At 48.6% G+C, this 20,740-nt stretch overlaps 6 non-coding genes across 6 annotated transcripts; 2 read left to right on the plus strand and 4 right to left on the minus strand.

Moving 5' to 3' along the window:
• Positions 1-951: 951 nt before the first annotated feature.
• On the minus strand, positions 952-1,025 carry TRNAT-AGU (transfer RNA threonine (anticodon AGU)). Its single transcript has one exon. It is a non-coding gene; the product is annotated as a tRNA-Thr (tRNA).
• A 374-nt stretch (positions 1,026-1,399) lies between these two features.
• Positions 1,400-1,471, plus strand: TRNAP-UGG (transfer RNA proline (anticodon UGG)). The gene has a single exon. It is a non-coding gene; the product is annotated as a tRNA-Pro (tRNA).
• A 3,930-nt stretch (positions 1,472-5,401) lies between these two features.
• Positions 5,402-5,473, minus strand: TRNAP-AGG (transfer RNA proline (anticodon AGG)). The gene has a single exon. It is a non-coding gene; the product is annotated as a tRNA-Pro (tRNA).
• Positions 5,474-6,358: 885 nt separating this feature from the next.
• TRNAT-AGU (transfer RNA threonine (anticodon AGU)) lies at positions 6,359-6,432 on the minus strand. The gene has a single exon. It is a non-coding gene; the product is annotated as a tRNA-Thr (tRNA).
• A 1,153-nt stretch (positions 6,433-7,585) lies between these two features.
• Positions 7,586-7,657, plus strand: TRNAP-UGG (transfer RNA proline (anticodon UGG)). Its single transcript has one exon. It is a non-coding gene; the product is annotated as a tRNA-Pro (tRNA).
• A 2,240-nt stretch (positions 7,658-9,897) lies between these two features.
• On the minus strand, positions 9,898-9,971 carry TRNAT-AGU (transfer RNA threonine (anticodon AGU)). The gene has a single exon. It is a non-coding gene; the product is annotated as a tRNA-Thr (tRNA).
• Between the last annotated feature and the right edge of the window lie 10,769 nt (positions 9,972-20,740).

The following is a 20,740-nucleotide window of genomic DNA, read 5'->3' on the forward strand; positions in this document are numbered from 1 at the left end:
CTTGCCGCACTTTAGAAATAACTTTTAAAACATTTACACACAAGAAATTACTCTCAGCTTTATCATTTGGCTGGGGCTCCCCCTGAACCCCTATACCTGGTTCAGTGTACCTGGGCATCTATCTGGGCACCTCTCCTTATACAAGGGACCCCTCTCTATTCTAGGGACCCAGTGTATGGTTGCAGGTATACATTAACCCCTTCATGCCCCCTTACCTGGTCTGGATGAGGCTGCAGCAGGAATCCTGGCGGTGAGTCGTAAGAACGTTTTCAGAGTCAGAGTCTGATGGGAGCAAAGTGCTTGGCTGTATCCGAGAATCTCACTCGATTCCCGGATCCAACTTTTGGGGTATCCCATAACTCCGGAACCCCGATACATAGACACATTCTGTAAAGACTTTCTCCGGCAAACCCACCCTGACACTTACAGCCTAGAAATCTCCCGGTCCCAGCACCCCAGGAAAGGCAAAACACGCAGACATCTTTAATGTCGCATAATTTGCACACAGTCTCAGTAATGCATTTAGGACATCTGGGTCCAAGAGCTGACACTCTAGGACTCCAACACACGGATCAGGGGTAACCAAGTGGGCTTAACCTTTATTAGTGAGCCTGGTTAACCCTTTCACCATTACAATGACTATAAAAAAGATGCTATGACTGATTATGTATGCTTTCCAAAAAACAATAAAACCAAAGTTATAAAAAAAAAGGTGAAAAATATAAAAATGGTTAAATATACAATATTTTATATTTCTGTCTCTATCACATGCATAGAAAAACAATCCAGTGATACAGTCTTAGAAAAGCTTACAATCTAATTTTTACACATTAGGTAAAGGGAAGTACTCAATGTCACACTGCGCGGGCTCTGGGTCACACACATTTATTTCCATCTCAGAGGACACTACGGTATATTAATACTTTGCTTGTTGATAAAAGAACATATATCAGGCGCTGCTGAGAGTTGAACTCAGGATCTCCTGTTTACTAGACAGGCGCTTTAACCAACTAAGCCACAGCACCCTGCTGTATAGTGCCCGGTACTGCACCCACCTCACAGCACCCTGCTGTATAGTGCCCGGACCTGCACCCACCTCACAGCACCCTGCTGTATAGTGCCCGGTACCTGCACCCATCTCACAGCACCCTGCTGTATAGTGCCGGTACCTGCACCCATCTCACAGCGCCCCTGCTGTATAGTGCCGGTACCTGCACCCACCTCACAGCACCCTGCTGTATAGTGCCCGGTACCTGCACACACCTCACAGGTCTGTGCTGCGCTATCATTCTCCCCTCACAGAAGCAGCAGCCTGCGCTGGGAATATAATATGATGCGGCCTCTGTCCTGCTGCTGATTTGGCTTCCAACTACACATCTGGAATATGGTTCTGTCAGCTGGCTCGTTGGTCCAGGGGTATGATTCTCGCTTTGGGTGCGAGAGGTCCCGGGTTCAAATCCCGGATGAGCCCTTCTTTTGCTGTAGCTAATAATTTCCAGGTTTTCAGGGCTGCTGCTGCACGGTGTCTCTTTCAGCTGCTCATGTGGCATCTTCATGATGCTACATTACAGGTCTCAGGCCAGGTTCCCAGTGACCGCCACTGCTCGCCACACGCCACAGCCCCATCACACGCTCGCTGGCAGGGAAGACAAGAATTTTGTCTTTCCTTGCCGCGACACGATCATATGGTCGGCGGGCAGCCAATGGAAGGGCAGATAGTGCCTTGTTCCGCGATATGGGGCGTGGTGAGGGCGTGCCCGTGATGTCACATGAGTGGTTTGTCCACATTGGCTGAACTGCGCATATGACCGGCCCATCGCGCAACAAAGACAATTTTTTTTGTCTTTGCACGCATTGCGCCTACCCACGCTTATGTGCTCATGCGTGATCAGCAAAGACGCAGTCTTAGGCCTGGGACATAGTGAGTTTAAGCGTCGCTGAGCCGGGCAGAGCTGCGCTGAGCAGATGCATAAAGCCCCTGCATCTGTCATCAGCGCGGCTATAGTTTCCCCCTCTGCATGCGCGCTGATGCGTGCGGAGGCTGAGAAACTTTGCCGAGACAGGCAGGTTTGAAATTTGCCGCTCTGGGAAGCGGAGGAGCGGTCACGTGACCGGAGCGGGAGACTAGCCCTGCCTCCCGCTCCGCCTCCTGGCACGCCTCCGCTCCGCCTCCGCCCCAGCATCGCGCTCACTGCCTCGCCTGCAAGGACAGGAAAAAGCTACATTTTCAGCAGGCGAGGCAGAGCAGGAGCGCGCCTCAGCGAGCTTCAAGTCACTATGTCCCATGTCTTAGGCGACGGCCCTGGTGTAGGTGCTGCACGTGCGCCTGCCGGTGCGTGCAGCTGTGATCCCCTTCCATCGCGCCCTACAGACCGCAGATCGCTGTTTTAAGCTGTGCCCGTGCAGCAGCCAACACTGGAGCCGCAGCCTTAGGGGTGAAAGTCAGATTGGAATTGGCTAAGGAAATTTGTCTTTGTATAGTAATCGCTTAATTGGGAGTGATAAAACTTGATAAAATCTAAATGTAGAGGCAGTAGGGGGCGTAACTATTTTCTCTTTGATAAAAAAATATATCACCAAATAAGGGGCACGGCAATGGGCACAAAGTGTGCCCCCACCTATGCCAACCTCTACCTGGGATGGTGGGAATCCCAGGTAGTATTCACTGAAGACCTGGAGGCATACACTGAGCACATTGACCTCTGGGTCCGCTACATCGACGATGTGTTTGTCCTGTGGCGAGGGAACCCTCAAAGAGTTCATCAGTATACTCAATACTAATTTGTACAATCTCCACCTAACACTGGAATATAATAAGGACACCATGTGCATCTTAGACCTACAGATTTCTAGGGGCCCTGATGGCATCCTCCATACCACAATCTACCGCAAGGCTACAGCCACCAATAACCTCCTTGAAGCAAGTAGCCACCACCCCAGAGCTCAGATCAACGCCATACCGACAGGCCAGTTCCTCCGATTAAGAAGGAACTGTAGCACTGATCAGGAGTTTGACCAACAGTCAAAGAATATGACACAAAGCTTTGTGGATAGGGGGTATAGCCGTAAGTGTATCAAAAAGGCCTACAAGAGAGCAAAATACACCTCACGTAAATCCCTCATCATGGACAAACCACCATATCTGAGGGACAGAGTGATACGCTTCATAGGCACATTCAACCGGGAATGGCCCCTGGCAAGAAATATTCTGAGAAAACACTGGCACATTCTGAGAGCAGATGACCTCCTGAAAGGAGTAACCAACGAGTATCCATCCATGACCAGCAGACGAGCCAAGAATCTGCAGGATCTACTGGTCCATAGCCACTTTGTGGATGAGACACCGAGAACATGGCTGCCACCCAAACCTACGGGATCCTACACTTGCCAACGATGCAAGGCCTGCCAGTATATGAAAACTACTAAACAATTTGGGAACTGGAACAACACTAAAATGTACCAAATACGCAGTTTCATCAACTGCCTCAGCACGGGTGTCATATACCAAGGCAAGTGTATATGCGGGAAAGTGTACGTGGGAAAGACTAGTAGGTGTCTCAAACAGAGGGTGCTTGAGCACATAGGCACTGTCAGGAATAAGGCTGACAAACCTAGTCAACTTGTGTCATGGCGGGGATCTGAAAGCTGTCACCTTCTGTGGAATTGACCACCTCACTCGGGGACAAAGAAGGGGAGACTGGGACAAAGCCCTCCTCCAAAAGGAGTCCAAATGGATTTACACACTTGGGATGCTATCACCTAGAGGTCTCAATGAGGGATTCCTGTATTCTCCTTTTCTGTGACAGCCCCCACCCCTGAGACAGCTGCCATGACTCTCCATAGCTGTATCTATGACACAGACCATATCTCCACTTTCACTGTCCTTCTGTACACCTCTCCCCCATCCGATCACTAATACCCCCACTCATCCTACTTGCTCTGCCATCACGGTATCAGGCTACTCCATAGTCCTGTACATTGATTACTGCCACCTACCAGTGGTGACATTACTTCAAGTAGGGCATCTCTGAACCCTCACACAACTATAACATGACTATTTATTAGGCATCTCCTTGACACTACCCCTGTAGCACAGAATGAGCCTATTTCTGCTCTACTGTGCATCTATCTGACAAGAAGCAATAACAAGACAACACAACAGTCAGATCCTTAATACATAGTGTGCTAGGTATGCAGTTATTAACATTGGCATACTCACTGTGTTCCTGCAACAGCACCAAGCACACCTCAGCGCACCAGGGGTTAATCCATGACGTCATCTCACTGGAGGCCCTATATATACCTGCCTACCTGCAGGGTTCCCTTAACAATACTTACCATTCGCCTTGAGAAAGCCTCTCACGAAACGCGCGCGTCGGCTCCTATCTCCCACGTGCACGCGCAGACCAGTGACTGCCTCCGCATTATGTGTCTCTAACCGCGAGTTCATGCGGCAGCCTGCTCGTGCAGGATATACAGGGTAAAAGTGCCCCGATGGTCACTTTAAGCCTCTAATGTGCAGTGTTTATAAAGTAAGTGCTCACTATCCATAGGTGTATTGATTTTAAGTTACCTGCAGTAACACTCAAGCTGCGCTGCTGTACATGGTATTTCAGACAGCAGCACAAAGGTTTACTCTCTGTGCAAACCTTCAGCTTACCCTCTGATATAAGACCAGTGTTATATATCTTCTAGCTACAGTGTCTCCCTGACAAAGGTTCCTTTTACCTTACCCTCTGCTCATAGTCAGCGTAACCCACCTGTTACACATAGCCAAGGAGGTTAATGCAGGACACTTATCCCTGCAGCACAGCACCTCGAGGTTACCTCAGGTCATTCTGACACTTAGCTAGACACACCATTACTACAGAGTGGTAACATAGCTGATAGCACACACGACCACTGAAAATCCCAATATATCTGTTCCCAGTGTTTATTAGTACCTACAGATCACACTTACCACCTTACTAAGGGCTTACGCAGATCCTGCCATTAAGTGATATGTAGTCTCAGTACCTATTTGAGCACACCTATCAGCACGCACTTACCACACAGGTCCACATCAGGATCTCTGTGTTGTTCTGTTACCAGTGTTCTATTACAGATATATCTGGTATATAAGATATCGTCTGATCCGGAGCCAATACGGCTATTACTATCTAGGATCAACCTACCTCCAGTACGTTGCTCCAACATCTACCATTTTAATATATGATGCTATCAATAAAGAATATGTTTTAAATCACTCACTTATCATCAGAGCGTGAACCTGAGTGCTATACAGGGTTCTCTCTCTATTTGTTCACTACTAAAATCTAAATGTACTGTAAAATGTTCACTACTAAAATCTAAATGTACTGTAAAAGTATTTAACAGTCTTCATAGGGCTATAAAAGTAGAGGGGCTCGTCCGGGATTTGAACCCAGGACCTCTCGCACCCTAAGCGAGAATCATACCCCTAGACCAACGAGCCAGCTGACAGATTCATCTTACAGATGTGTAGTTGGAAGCCACATCAGCAGCAGGACAGAGGCAGCATCATATTACATTCCCAGCACAGGCTGCTGCTTCTGTGAGGGGAGAATGATAGCGCAGCACAGACCTGCGCACAGCGGCTGCAGGAACACCGGGTATATCCTGCTGTATAGTGCCTAGTACCTGCACCCACCTCACAGCACCCTGCTGTATAGTGCCCGGTACCTGCACCCACCTCACAGCGCCCCTGCTTTATAGTGCCCGGTATCTGCACCCACCTCACAGCCCCTGTATCATACTGATAGAAATACAGCTTCCCATTCCCAAATAATACAAACAGTTTATTAATACAGACTAACAATAAGAAACACTGAATAAAAAAGTAAAGAAAGGGTATGAATAGAGGGTGTGAATAGAGGATTTGTGTGGGTGTTTTTTATTGAGGGGTAAAGAAGTTGTTGGGAGAGAGGTGTATAACTAATGGGGCAGTGGGGAGTGGGGAAGTTGGAGAGAACAGAGACGTTCACAAAGGAGTGAGGAAACAGTAACCAGAAAAAGCAGTAGGGAGGGCATAGTGAGATACAGGAGGAGAGATTCCCAGGTACTGGAGGGTAGAAAAAGTACAAAGAATCACAGCGGAAGAAATCGTTTCTGAATCACGTGCATCTCATCTACAACGAGGACTATAAAAAAGGTGAAAAATATAAAAATGGTTAAATATACAATTTTTTATAGTTCTGTCTTTACCACATGCATAGAAAAAGAATCCAGTGATAAAGTCTTTAAAAGGCTAACAATCTAAGTTTTACGCAGACATGTATTTCCATTTCAGGGGACACTACAGTATATTAATACTTTGTTTGTTGATAAAAGAACATCTATCAGGCGCTGCTGTGAGTTGAACTCAGGATCTCCTGTTTACTAGACAGGCGCTTTAACCAACTAAGCCACAGCACCCTGCTGTATAGTGCCTGATACCTGTACCCACCTCAAAGTACCCCGCTGTATAGTGCCCGGTACCTGCACCCACCTCACAGCACCCTGCTGTATAGTGCCGGTACCTGCACCCACCTCACAGCACCCTGCTGTATAGTGCCCTGTACCTGCACTCACCTCACAGCACCCCTGCTGTATAGTGCCCGGTAACTGCACCCACCTCACAGCGCCCCGCTGTATAGTGCCCGGTACCTGCACCCACCTCACAGCACCCTGCTGTATAGTGCCGGTACCTGCACCCACCTCACAGCACCCTGCTGTATAGGGCCCGGTACCTGCACCCACCTCACAGCGCCCTGCTGTATAGTGCCGGTACCTGCACCCACCTCACAGCACCCTGCTGTATAGTGCCCGGTACCTGCACCCACCTCACAGCACCCTGCTGTATAGTGCCCGGTACCTGCACCCACCTCACAGCACCCTGCTGTATAATGCCCAGTACCTGCACCCACCTCACAGCGCCCTGCTGTATAGTGACCGTTACCTGCACCCACCTAACAGCCCCTGCTGTATAGTGCCCGGTACCTGCACCCACCTCACAGCACCCTGCTGTACAATGCCCGGTACCTGCACCCACCTCACAGCACCCTGCTGTATAGTGCCCGGTACGTGAACCCACCTCACAGCACCCTGCTGTATAATGCCCGGTACCTGCACTCACCTCACAGCACCCTGCTGTATAGTGCCCGGTACCTGCACCCACCTCACAGCACCCTGCTGTATAATGCCCGGTACCTGCACCCACCTTACAGCCCCTGTATCATACTGATAGAAATACAGTTTCCCATCCCAAATAATACAAACAGTTTATTAATACAGACAAACAATAAGAAACACTGAATAAAAAGTAACGCTCTGTAATTGTCACAAAATAGGAGACCGAGTAATCTACCCAATGAACGTAACTGCTACAGCAGTCACACCCCATAGTAATATACAAGAGAAAAGAGTATCTTAATCTGAGAGTAAATACTCAGCAGGGACAAAAGCAATTCAGTGACATTGTTACAGAAAGCTTACACTCTAATACTTACATGTTAGGTAAAGGTGAGCACTCAACGTCATACATAAATCACACACATTTCTATTTCCACACACATGAAGAATTGCAGCTGGCTCGTTGGTCTAGGGGTATGATTCTCGCTTTGGGTGCGAGAGGTCCCGGGTTCAAATCCCGGACGAGCCCATCTTTTTCTGTAGCTAATAATTTCCAGGTTTTCAGGCCTGCTGCTGCACGGTGTCTCTTTCAGCTGCTCATGTGGCATCTTCATGATACTACATTACAGGTCTCAGGCCAGGTTCCCAGTGACATGCTCGGCACACACCACAGCCCCATCACACGTTCGCTGGCAGGGAAGACAAGAATTTTGCCTTATGTGTTAGAAACAACCTTTTTTTCTCATTCTGCGTCCTCGTCTCATATGAACCAGGCTTGTTACAGTAGTAAAAGGTTTATACGTGTTTTTCCCTTTTTGTAGAAGATGAAATCCTTTTATTTGTATATAGATCCTTGTTGATCCTTTCAGTAGAAATGAAGCACCACACAGAGATCTATTTCTGACACATCTGACCCTTTAAAATGGATCCCAGCGGAAGAAATAGTTTCTGAATCATGTGAATCCCATCTACAACGAGGACTGTCACGGGAGACCGGGTTATTTAACACCTCTTTATACCGGGATCATTGATTGAGCAAAGCAAGGAGGTAAAATAAATTGTAATTTCATTCAGAAAAAGACATACACACAATCTTTTAAATAAAATTCACAAAAATGACCTCTGTAGGAGCCCTTTCCAATGACCGGTAGGTACTCACGAAAGTCCTGCAACTGATTTCGGCGTGCAATGCCAGACACGACCGCTATGTTCTTCAGAAATGGGACATGAGTCAAAATTCTTGAGTCAAAATCCTTGAAGCCGGCTCGTGTCTATTCAGCACAGAGCATCTCTGAATTTCCTGCTGTTGGTTTGGCGCTTGGAATCTGCGCTCCTGATTGGCTGCAAGTCTCCTTATGGGTTTCAGGGTCTCATTCACCAACTTCTACAGCCTATCAGAGCGTGGGAATTCTCCTGCCAGCCAATCACCGATTTGCCGGTATTGTAAAGCCGGGAGGGCACCTTTTTTCAGTCTGTAAAGAGGCATGCACCAACCTGGCCACTCTTCCTCTTTGCATACTGAGCCCACTCGCTGCCCAGGCTCCACAGAGTCTGGGCTCTGGCACATGGTGGCCGGATAGCCCTGTGTTAGACCAGGATGCGGGTACTCAGGCAGAACTGCAGTACCCTCCTGTTCTAACACCTTGGCATCCCTGAGGCTTTCATGTCCGGACTCCGCACAGACCCAGAGGCACCAAGCTTGGTAGTTATCTGGTCCCTCGGAATCCAGGACTTGGAAATCCCACAGTTCATTTACAGGTTATCAGTACATATACCTATTAAATATAACTCTTTAATAAAATATACTGTGTCCCGTCTGGGGTGGGGTAACATATATAAGTCCCTATTCTGGTGTCAGGGAAGGAGTGAGGGTATATATTACCTACACTCACTCGCCTCATTCTTGGCGCACTTTAGAAATAACTTTTTAAAACTTTTACACACAAGAAATTACTCTCAGCTTTATCATTTGGCTGGGGCTCCCCCTGAACCCCTATACCAGGTTCAGGGTACCTGGGCATCAATCTGGGCACCTCTCCTTATACAAGGAACCCCTCTCTATTCTAGGGACCCAGTGTATGGTTGCAGGTATACATTAACCCCTTCATGCCCCCTTACCTGGTCTGGATGAGGCTGCAGCAGGAATCCTGGCGGTGAGTCGTAAGAACGTTTTCAGAGTCAGAGTCTGATGGGAGCAAAGTGCTTGGCTGTATCCGAGAATCTCACTCGATTCCCGAATCCAACTTTTGGAGTATCCCATAACTCCGGAACCGAGATACATAGACACATTCTGTAAAGACTTTCTCCGGCAAACCCACCCTGAAACTTACAGCTTAGAAATCTCCAGGTCCCAGCACCCCAGGAAAGGCAAAAGTCACATAAATCTTTAATGTCGCATAATTTGCACACAGTCACAGTAATGCATTTAGGACATCTGGGTCCAAGAGCTGACACTCTAGGACTTCAACACATGGATCAGGGGTAACCAAGTGGGCTTAACCTTTATTAGTGAGCCTGGTTAACCCTTTCACCATTACAATGACTATAAAAAAGTTGAAAAATAGATGCTATGACTGTTTATTTATGCTTTCAAAAAAACAATTAAATCAGTTATAAAAAAAAGGGAAAAATATAAAAATGGTTAAATATACAATATGTTATAGTTCTGTCTCTATCACATGCATAGAAAAACAATCCAGTGATACAGTCTTAGAAAAGTTTACACTACGGTATATTAATACTTTGCTTGTTGATAAAAGAACATCTATCAGGCGCTGCTGAGAGTTGAACTCAGGATCTCCTGTTTACTAGACAGGCACTTTAACCAGCTAAGCCACAGCACCCTGCTGTATAGTGCCCGGTGCCTGCAGCCACCTCACAGCACCCTGCTGTATAGTGCCGGTACCTGCATCCACCTCACAGCACCCTGCTGTATAGTGCCCGGAACCTGCACCCACCTCACAGCACCCTGCTGTATAGTACCTGGTACCTGCACCCACCTCACAGCCCCTGCTGTATAGTGCCCGGTACCTGCACCCACCTCACAGCCCCTGCTGTATAGTGCCCAGTACCTGCACCCACCTCACAGAACCCTGCTGTATAGAGCCCGGTACCTGCACCCACCTCACAGCACCCTGCTGTATAATGCCCGGTACCTGCACCCACCTCACAGCACCCTGCTGTATAGTGCCTGGTACCTGCACCCACCTCACAGCACCCTGCTGTATAGTGCGGGTACCTGCACCCACCTCACAGCACCCTGCTGTATAGTGCCCGGTACCTGCACCCACCTCACAGCACCCTGCTGTATAGTACCTGGTACCTGCACCCACCTCACAGCCCCTGCTGTATAGTGCCCGGTACCTGCACCCACCTCACAGCCCCTGCTGTATAGTGCCCAGTACCTGCACCCACCTCACAGAACCCTGCTGTATAGTGCCCGGTACCTGCACCCACCTCACAGCACCCTGCTGTATAATGCCCGGTACCTGCACCCACCTCACAGCACCCTGCTGTATAGTGCCTGGTACCTGCACCCACCTCACAGCACCCTGCTGTATAGTGCCCGGTACCTGCACCCACCTAACACTGGAATATAATAAGGACACCGTGTGCTTCTTAGACCTACAGATTTCTAGGGGCCCTGATGGCTTCCTCCATACCACAATCTACCGCAAGGCTACAGCCACCAATAACCTCCTTGAAGCAAGTAGCCACCACCCCAGAGCTCAGATCAACGCCATACCGACAGGCCAGTTCCTCCGATTAAGAAGGAACTGTAGCACTGATCAGGAGTTTGACCAACAGTCAAAGACTATGACACAACGCTTTGTGGACAGGGGGTACAGCCGTAAGTGTATCAAAAAGGCCTACAAGAGAGCAAAATACACCTCACGTAAATCCCTCATCATGGACAAACCACCATATCTGAGGGACAGAGTGATACGCTTCATAGGCACATTCAACCGGGAATGGCCCCTGGCAAGAAATATTCTGAGAAAACACTGGCACATTCTGAGAGCAGATGACCTCCTGAAAGGAGTAACCAACGAGTATCCATCCATGACCAGCAGACGAGCCAAGAATCTGCAGGATCTACTGGTCCATAGCCACTTTGTGGATGAGACACCGAGAACATGGCTGCCACCCAAACCTACGGGATCCTACACTTGCCAACGATGCAAGGCCTGCCAGTATATGAAAACTACTAAACAATTTGGGAACTGGAACAACACTAAAATGTACCAAATACGCAGTTTCATCAACTGCCTCAGCACGGGTGTCATATACCAAGGCAAGTGTATATGCGGGAAAGTGTACGTGGGAAAGACTAGCAGGTGTCTCAAACAGAGGGTGCTTGAGCACATAGGCACTGTCAGGAATAAGGCTGACAAACCCCTGTCGAGACACGTCAACTTGTGTCATGGCGGGGATCTGAAAGCTGTCACCTTCTGTGGAATTGACCACCTCACTTGGGGACAAAGAAGGGGAGACTGGGACAAAGCCCTCCTCCAAAAGGAGTCCAAATGGATTTACACACTTGGGACGCTATCACCTAGAGGTCTCAATGAGGGATTCCTGTATACTCCTTTTCTGTGACAGCCCCCACCCCTGAGACAGCTGCCATGACTCTCCATACCTGTATCTATGACACAGACCATATCTCCACTTTCACTGTCTTTCTGTACACCTCTCCCCCATCCGATCACTAATACCCCCACTCATCCTACTTGCTCTGCCATCACGGCATCAGGCAACTCCATAGTCCTGTACATTGATTACTGCCACCTACCAGTGGTGACATTACTTTAAGTAGGGCATCTCTGAACCCTCACACAACTATAAAATGACTATTTATTAGGCATCTCCTTGACACTACCCCTGTAGCACAGAATGAGCCTATTTCTGCTCTACTGTGCATCTATCTGACAATAAGTAATAACAAGACAACACAACAGTCAGATCCTTAATACATAGTGTGCTAGGTATGCAGTTATTAACATTGGCATACTCACTGTGTTCCTGCAACAGCACCAAGCACACCTCAGCGCACCAGGGGTTAATCCATGACGTCATCTCTCTGGAGGCCCTATATATACCTGCCAACCTGCAGGGTTCCCTGCTGATTTGGATAATTTAATCAGACGAAAACATCTACAGAGTATCTGTCCCCGTCCAGATTATTTTCCAACGTAGGTAATGCGTGCACTGAGAAAAAATCACGCTGACACACGTTCAGAATGATAATGTCTGACTTTATTCCTACAGACCACGTTCATATATAGAGGCTGCATTGGGGGATTGTATGCAAAAGGAGCTCTCTCAGGTCTAAAGGTTGTGTGTAAATACACATGTCAGTATCTCATTGGTTCTTGTTGGGTCTTTTCCTTGTATGGTCTTGTTGTTGCAGTTTATGGTCCTGTTATTGTATTGTATGTCTTTATTTATATAGCGCCATTAATGTACATAGCGCTTCACAGTAGTAATACATGGGGTAATCAAATAAATAACAGATAATATAAATAACAGATCATGGGAATAAGTGCTTTAGACATAAAAGTAACATTTCGGAAGAGGAGTCCCTGCCCCGAGGAGCTTACAGTCTAATTGGTAGGTAGAACGTACAGAGACAGTAGGAGGGAGTTCTGGTAAGTGCGTCTGCAGGGGGCCAAGCTTTATGTATCGTGTTCAGAATATCCACAGTGCTATTCATATGCTTCTTTAAGCAAGTGTGTCTTAAGGTGGGTCTTAAAGGTGGATAGAGAGGATAGAGAGGGTGCTAGTCGGGTACTGAGGGGAAGGGCATTCCAGAGGTGTGGTGCAGAAAGTGAGAAAGGTTTAAGGCGGGAGAGGGCTTTAGATACAAAGGGGATAGAAAGAAGACAGGTGGTGCATAGCGAGAAATTAGGGCTGAGATGTAAGGAGGGGCAGAAGAGTGTAAAGCTTTAAAAGTGAGGAGAAGAATGGAATGTGAGATGCGGGATTTGATCGGAAGCCAGGAGAGGGATTTCAGGAGGGGAGATGCTGAGACAGATCTAGGAAAGAGTAGAGTGATTCTGGCAGCAGCGTTTAGGATAGATTGTAGGGGAGACAGGTGAGAGGCAGGAAGGCCAGACAGCAGGAGGTTACAGTAATCAAGACGGGAGAGAATGAGGGCCTGAGTCAGAGTTTTAGCAGTCAAGCAACAGAGGAAAGGGCGTATCTTTGTTATATTGCGGAGGAAAAAGCGACAATTTTTAGAAATGTTTTGAATGTGGGGGGCGAATGTGAGAGAGGAGTTGAGTGTGACCCCTAGGCAGCGTGCTTGGGCTACTGGGTGAATCATTGTAGTTCCAACAGTAATGTGGAAGGAGGTAGTAGGGCCAGGTTTGGGAGGAAGTATGAGGAGCTCTGTTTTAGCCATGTTGAGTTTAAGGCAGCGGAGGGCCATCCAGGATGATATAGCAGAGAGACATTCAGAAACTTTGGTTTGTACAGCAGGTGTAAGGACAGGTGTTGAAAAGTATATTTGTGTGTCGTCGGCATAGAGGTGATATTTAAACCCAAAAGATGTTATTAGGTCACCTAGAGAGAGTGTGTACAGAGAAAAGAGAAGAGGTCCCAGGACAGAGCCCTGGGGTACCCCCACAGAGAGATCAATAGAGGAGGAGGAGGTGTTAGCAGAAGAGACACTGAAAGTACGATGGGAGAGGTAGGATGAGATCCAGGATAGAGCTTTGTTCCGAATACCTAGAGTATGGAGAATGTGGAGGAGAAGAGGGTGGTCCACTGTGTCAAATGCTGCAGAGAGGTCGAGTAATATGAGCAGAGTGTAATGACCTCTGTCTTTGGCAGCATGGAGGTCGTCAGTTTTTTTAGTGAGGGCTGTTTCGGTGGAGTGAGCAGAGCGGAAGCCAGATTGTAGAGGGTCTAGGAGAGAATAGGTGTTGAGAAAATGGAGCAAGCGAGAGAATACAAGACGTTCAAGGAGTTTAGAGGCAAAAGGCAGGAGGGAGACAGGTCGATAGTTAGAAAGACAGGTAGGGTCAAGCTTGTTGTTCTTGAGTAATGGTATGACTGTTGCATGTTTGAAGGAGGATGGAAAGGTTCCAGAGCAGAGGGAGGAGTTAAAAATGTGTGTGAGCGTAGGGATTATAGTAGGAGCTAGAGGTTTTAGGAGATGGGAGGGAATGGGGTCAAGAGGGCAAGTGGTAGAGGGAGAGGAGGCGATCAAAAGCGACACATCCTCCTCTGAGACAGTGGAAAAAGAGTCAAGGAAGGCAGGAGGAGAGTTAGGAAGAGGTGTAGGATGGGAGGAAGAAACAGAGGGGATGTTCTGCCGTATGGATTCCACCTTTTCCTTAAAAATTATTGCAGGTTTTTTGGACACATCAGCATTTGAGGGGAATTCCTCGGTGCCATCTTCCTTACTTGAAGGGAGGGGTAGCTGCTGTAGCCATTTTGAGTAAGGAATCATAGCAAAGTATTACAGATGAAGAAATAGGCATTTTATCCAATCCATCACAGTCCCCCCTTGAAATGTCTATTTTTGAGTCTGTCCCTAGATGTATACTAACTCATCTGTCCAGATGTGCCTGGGAACTCTTTTGTGCTGTACGTTAGACGAGTCATGGCTTGTCCATGACCCCCCTTGCCACAGACTTTGCACATAAGGAAGTCAGATGCTGTCCCTATGTGTTTATACTATTGTACTTAACTGGGAGGGACTGTAACGGAGTAAATGGACCATCTTCCGAGAGTGGAATATTATTATCTGACTGCAGAAAAAAGGTAGGTGTGCTATTGTCAACAGCTTTGGTCATGAACTTTTTAAAACATGGGAGAACACAGCAGACAATAATCACAAACAAAACAAAAATAATAACTATTGCGATACCTATTTGGGCAAGAATCTTTTGCCATCCTGTCTTTCCTTGTTAGACCATTTTGTGGTCGGTATCCCCAATCTATTCCCGTGTTCCATCCTACTGCTCCCCAGTAATCACATTCCTTTCGCCAGTAGGAATCCGTTACACATATATAAGTGGACCTGAAACCGACATTGCTGTATAGAACACATTGCCAATGTGTTGAGGGGCAGCTGACAATATTACAATAATCAAAGGAGAAGGTAGCTACATGTGTATTGGATGAATTATACCAAAACGTGACTACCCCTTCATGTTTGGTGATAGCAACCTTTTGTGCCCCACCCCTAGACCCAACAAGCAAAAGATATATAGCATCATTTTCCTTCTGAGGTCTCCTCGTTGGGAGCTGGAACCTTCTTGCCAGCTAGTTTGACTGATGTCGCTGTGGTCAACAGAACTTGGAAAGGACCATCATATCTGGGCTCTAGGGAGTGTTTCCTTACAAATCTCTTCACGAGCACCCAGTCTCCGGGCACGAGTTTGAGTCCCGGTATCTAGATCTGGATCTGGAATAGAAGAAAATACTCGACCATGCATATTGGTTAGTTCTTGCGCTAGGGCAGTTACATATTTGGTCAAAACATCAGACTGCATCTGTAACTGCTGTGGGTAGTAACAAACAGAACACCTACAAGCTCAAATTGAACCCCCAAAATACCCACAACATATATATAAGCATATAAGTTTCACAGAGGAGTGCTACTGAGCATGGAAATTTATATTTAAAACCAGAGACATAACATAAAACACAGACAAAGCTCAGTGCACATCCAGAAAAACTTATATACGGTACAGTGCCTAAATATACATGTATAAATAACTAATAAATAAAATGGTCTTTTAGTTTAACATTTTGGCCAAATTGTTGTAAGCCCTTGAGCCAAACTTCACGGCAGACCACGTTCAAGGGTCCCTACACTAATATAAATTCTTAATAACCTGTGCATTGCCAGGAAGAATGATTTATAATAAATCTGTCAATATGAGTTGCAAAAGTTCTAAGTCTGATTAAAGCTTTTATTAACCTGTACATTACCAGGAAAAGCACTCTGTAATAGATTTGTCACAATCACACTGCATGCAGGCAAGTTCCCCTGATAGTTGGAGATGCCATAGAGTGAGCTTTTAACCATTTAAATGTGGGAGGGAGTGAGCTTCAATTGGATAGGAGGTTGCCACCCTCCAAAACAGCCAAGACTAGCTGCACAAGAATTATAAAACATACAGAACACCTACAAGCTCAAATTGAACCCCCAAAATACCCACAACATATATAGGCATATAAGTTTCACAGAGGAGTGCTACTGAGCATGGCAATTTATATTTAAAACCAGAGACATAACATAAAACACAGACAAAGCTCAGTGCACATCCAGAAAAACTTATATACGGTACAGTGCCTAAATATACATGTATAAATAACTAATAAATAAAATGGTCTTTTAGTTTAACATTTTGGCCAAATTGTTGTAAGCCCTTGAGCCAAACTTCACGGCAGACCACGTTCAAGGGTCCCTACACTAATATAAATTCTTAATAACCTGTGCATTGCCAGGAAGAATGATTTATAATAAATCTGTCAATATGAGTTGCAAAAGTTCTAAGTCTGATTAAAGCTTTTATTAACCTGTACATTACCAGGAAAAGCACTCTGTAATAGATTTGTCACAATCACACTGCATGCAGGCAAGTTCCCCTGATAGTTGGAGATGCCATAGAGTGAGCTTTTAACCATTTAAATGTGGGAGGGAGTGAGCTTCAATTGGATAGGAGGTTGCCACCCTCCAAAACAGCCAAGACTAGCTGCACAAGAATTATAAAACATACAGAACACCTACAAGCTCAAATTGAACCCCCAAAATACCCACAACATATATATAAGCATATAAGTTTCACAGAGGAGTGCTACTGAGCATGGCAATTTATATTTAAAACCAGAGACATAACATAAAAGGGGAACTTGCCTGCATGCAGTGTGATTGTGACAAATCCACCCCACCCAATCTCATATGTAGTGTGGGTGAGTAGAACATATGTTGTTACCGGTGTGGTGCGTATACCTGCAGGCTCACAGGAGGTCTGAGCCTCCGCTAATGAGAGCCTGGGGTGAATCCTTTGGAACGGATCTTCGTTTACAGCGCCTCCACCTATGTAGGATTCTAGGGAAGTGTAGAATGACCCTACATAGGAACCCAATAAGAAACTACACACACAGTGATTATATATAACTAAGGGCTTTACTACGAACATAGAGAATATCATAATCCATTACATAACATCTTAACCTGTGTCCCTCTCACGAGGAGACACTACCCGTGGTGACGTCGCGCAGGACGATTCCCCGACACCAGGTGATCCCACCCAGTGTCCCAAGAACCCCACCCAATGTCCCGTACTCCTACAGAGATAGTCACTGGGTGACTGCGCAGTCACTAAAACCTCTAGGCCTGTTGGTGCACATATAATATTGATACCTTCCGAGCACTCCGATGCTCGGGCCTGCAACACTCTTCTCAAAGGGTCAGACGTCCGTCTGATCCTTTCCAGGTACTCTGCCGGTGGACCCCAACGAGGGTCCCACCGCTCCACGGGAACTGCAACCGATCACGGCAACACCAACCGCATGGGAACAGCGACCGCCATTATCAGCTTTCTGCCTAACTACTTCTAGAGTGACAGCAACCCTAACCTGGGGCCTGTCCCTGAGGAACCGCAACCTGGGATGGCTTGGGGAAAACTCCTAGGGCCTGTGGAACATTAACCTGCCCCCCTTCCCCTAGCTACCCAGTCTCAACTGTAACTGCTAATCCTAACAGCCTAACGCACCTGCAGCCAACACTCAGCTCACACTGTCAGCCTGCAGACATTCACACACACTTCACACACACTGCACGCACTGCGCCCAGCACATGCAGCGACACACACACAGCTGGCAATCGTACACAGCCACCTGGATCCCGCAGCAAATCATCCACTGCACACACGCTGTGCCTATTTGCCAGTGCGCACAGCACTACCCGCTGTGGCACTGCCAAACCTGCACCTTACACACACTAAGGGCGACCTCCCTATCTAGGGCCGTCCCTTATCAGTTACCCACTAACCTGGTGGGGAGTTGGGGCCTACCTGGAGGGCACTCACTCCCTGCATCCTTCCTTCCCCTTCAGCTCCGCTGCTCCAACTGACGTGACTCATGCAAAGCCCGGGAAAATGTATCTCTTTCCTCCAGGGCAGTCCTGCAGCCCTATTGGCTCCCATCAAGCACCTGGTGCCTGCCTCGCTATGCCTCATGGGAATTGTAGTCCCGAGGCCCCTACAATAACATTGAGGCCGCGTGCGTGCCTTCCCTCTGCCTACACAAACCTGTAATGGCCGCCGCAACCTCTCACTAACTTCCCCTACTCTCGCGCGACTCTCCTGCGCCTTCCCTGCCCTCACGCAACTGTTCCCTGGCTCTAGGGTTCTCCCTGCGCATGCGCGACTCTGCCCTGTCTCTCGCAGCCTCCCTGCGCATGCGCGAGCTAACTGGGCCGCCGGGGACTCACTGCGCATGCGCGAGTTGAAGCGCAATGGCGGCGCCCTATCCGCCCGGCTCCGGGAGCGCCGGGAGCCCTGAGATGCGCGTGCGGCCTTGGCAACCGGTCGCACGCGTCCCCGGCAACCCCCGAGCCGGGACCTGACCGCCCTCTCCCCTGCCACTGCCGAACGGAGCCGCCATTGGACGCGGCGGCCCCCGCGATCGGCAGTCAGGTGAGGGGGGTGCGGTAGCGCTGGGGAGACCTGGCTACACTCTCCCCCTGGTGGAAAATCCAACGTCCTCGCTTGGAGAACGCCATACCCTGACATAAGGTTACACAATAAAATACGGCATGTCATATTTGTTACAATTATCAGGTCGACTTTACACCTCAGATTACATAGTACATCACACTCAATAATACCCGAGACTGGCTGAGACCATTTGTGGGGTGCCCCTACCAGATCAGATGGGGGTACCTCACTTTTGCGTCCGTGAGCCTGCCCCAGAAAAATTTCTTGGAGAGCACACTCTAAGGCGACAGTTTCTGGCTCTTCGCTACTTCCTCCCCCTGGTGGAAGGAGTAGCCCAGTGTCTCTGAAGCAGACCTTTACCCGGTCATCCGCGGCAGGGATGCGGTAGACCAGGAGGCCAGGACCTTTCCCGCGGTCCACCACCTGGCGAATGGCACGCTCCTTTTTGGGCGTAAAGGAGGCCAGTCTCCCTGGATCGTCCTTTACACAGTCCTTGTCCCTACGGACTTGTGAGGCTTCCACTGAGAAGCGAGCACTGGGAAATGTCTCGGTTTCACCTGGCAGGGGGGAAAAAGTAGACACCTTACCCCTGCGGTGAATCACGGGGGCCAACAGGTCCTCGGGGACGCTGTCAGTTCCCACCTTGGTGGTATCGGGACCTGCCCCTGGCACTTCTGGGGCAGTCCACTTACGCGCTGAAAACTCGGGAGCGTTGGATCCCAGTCCTGGGACCACTTGTGTCGGAGCACACGGGCTCACACTCCGCTCAGGAACCATAGCTTTGGCCTTCTTCACGGCCACCTCCATCGGAGTCTGTGAGGAACAAGGGGGTTCCTTACCACTCGGCTGGCTGACGATGGGCTTCCCTTCTTCCGGAAGGATCGGCGGTAGACACTGGTCCACTCTCTCCTCTGGACAGCTACCTTCTAGTGAGGACACCTCCGCCAGGACACGATGCAGAGGAGAACCCTTCACCCGGGCGACCAGACTTAAGGAGCCATCGTGCTCCGCGGTCACCTGGAGGCTCACCCCCGACACCCCTGGGGCAGTCGACTCACCCTTGTCGGCGTTAGGTACTGGTCCCCATTCTAGGACCGATGGTACCTCTGTAGTAGGTCGGACTGACCATGGTAGGGCACACGGGCCCACAGCCGGGTCCGCAACATCGGGACACACTCCCTCTAGGGCACACGGGCCCACAGCAGGCTCTGCATTCGCCGAGATAGTGTGTTCCTTGGTGTCATTGAAGTGGTCCACCGGCAGGCGCATCACCACAAGTGACGGGTCGCTGGATTCACTAGAAGAAGGTGGGGGTATATACACCTTACCCTGTGATTCCTCTGTCTCACTGCTGGGGTGGTTCGCCGGTAGGCGCATCGCCACCGATGGGACTTCCACCTTTTCCCCGGAAGATATCATGACAGTATCCTCCGCAAGGTAGTCACCAGATTCTCCTGAAATGCAGCCAGTGGTTGTGGGTACGAAGCTGGCGTGCTCCGGTACCTCCACTGCAGCCGCACTCTTCTCTGCCAAGGGTTCACTTAGCTCCTTAGCTGGCTCTGTAGGCTGGGGTACAATAGGCATCAAGAAAATTGCACCGCAACAATCACATCTGGGCTCCCATGCCAGTGCACCTCTAGGACAGTCACAGGTGGGGCTAAAGCCCTGCGTACACGGCTCCCCATCCACCTCAGTGATCCTGAAGCCTAGTGGCACTTGGGACATAACGGCTCCCTCGTCATAGGCTTCTTGCAAGCAGGGGCACAGTAGCATAAGGAGATCTATTCCTGGCGCTCGCCAGGGCACATACACATTAGGGTGTATCCCCTGACAGTCTATCTCATCCTCATGCATCATCTCATCCTCATGCATCATCTCATCCTCAGAGATCAGAGTGTCTATCACAGCGTCCACGTATGGTTGAAGATAAC

This window comes from Ascaphus truei, unplaced genomic scaffold, assembly GCF_040206685.1.
Source record: "Ascaphus truei isolate aAscTru1 unplaced genomic scaffold, aAscTru1.hap1 HAP1_SCAFFOLD_526, whole genome shotgun sequence".
Classification (NCBI taxonomy): Eukaryota; Metazoa; Chordata; class Amphibia; order Anura; family Ascaphidae; genus Ascaphus; species Ascaphus truei.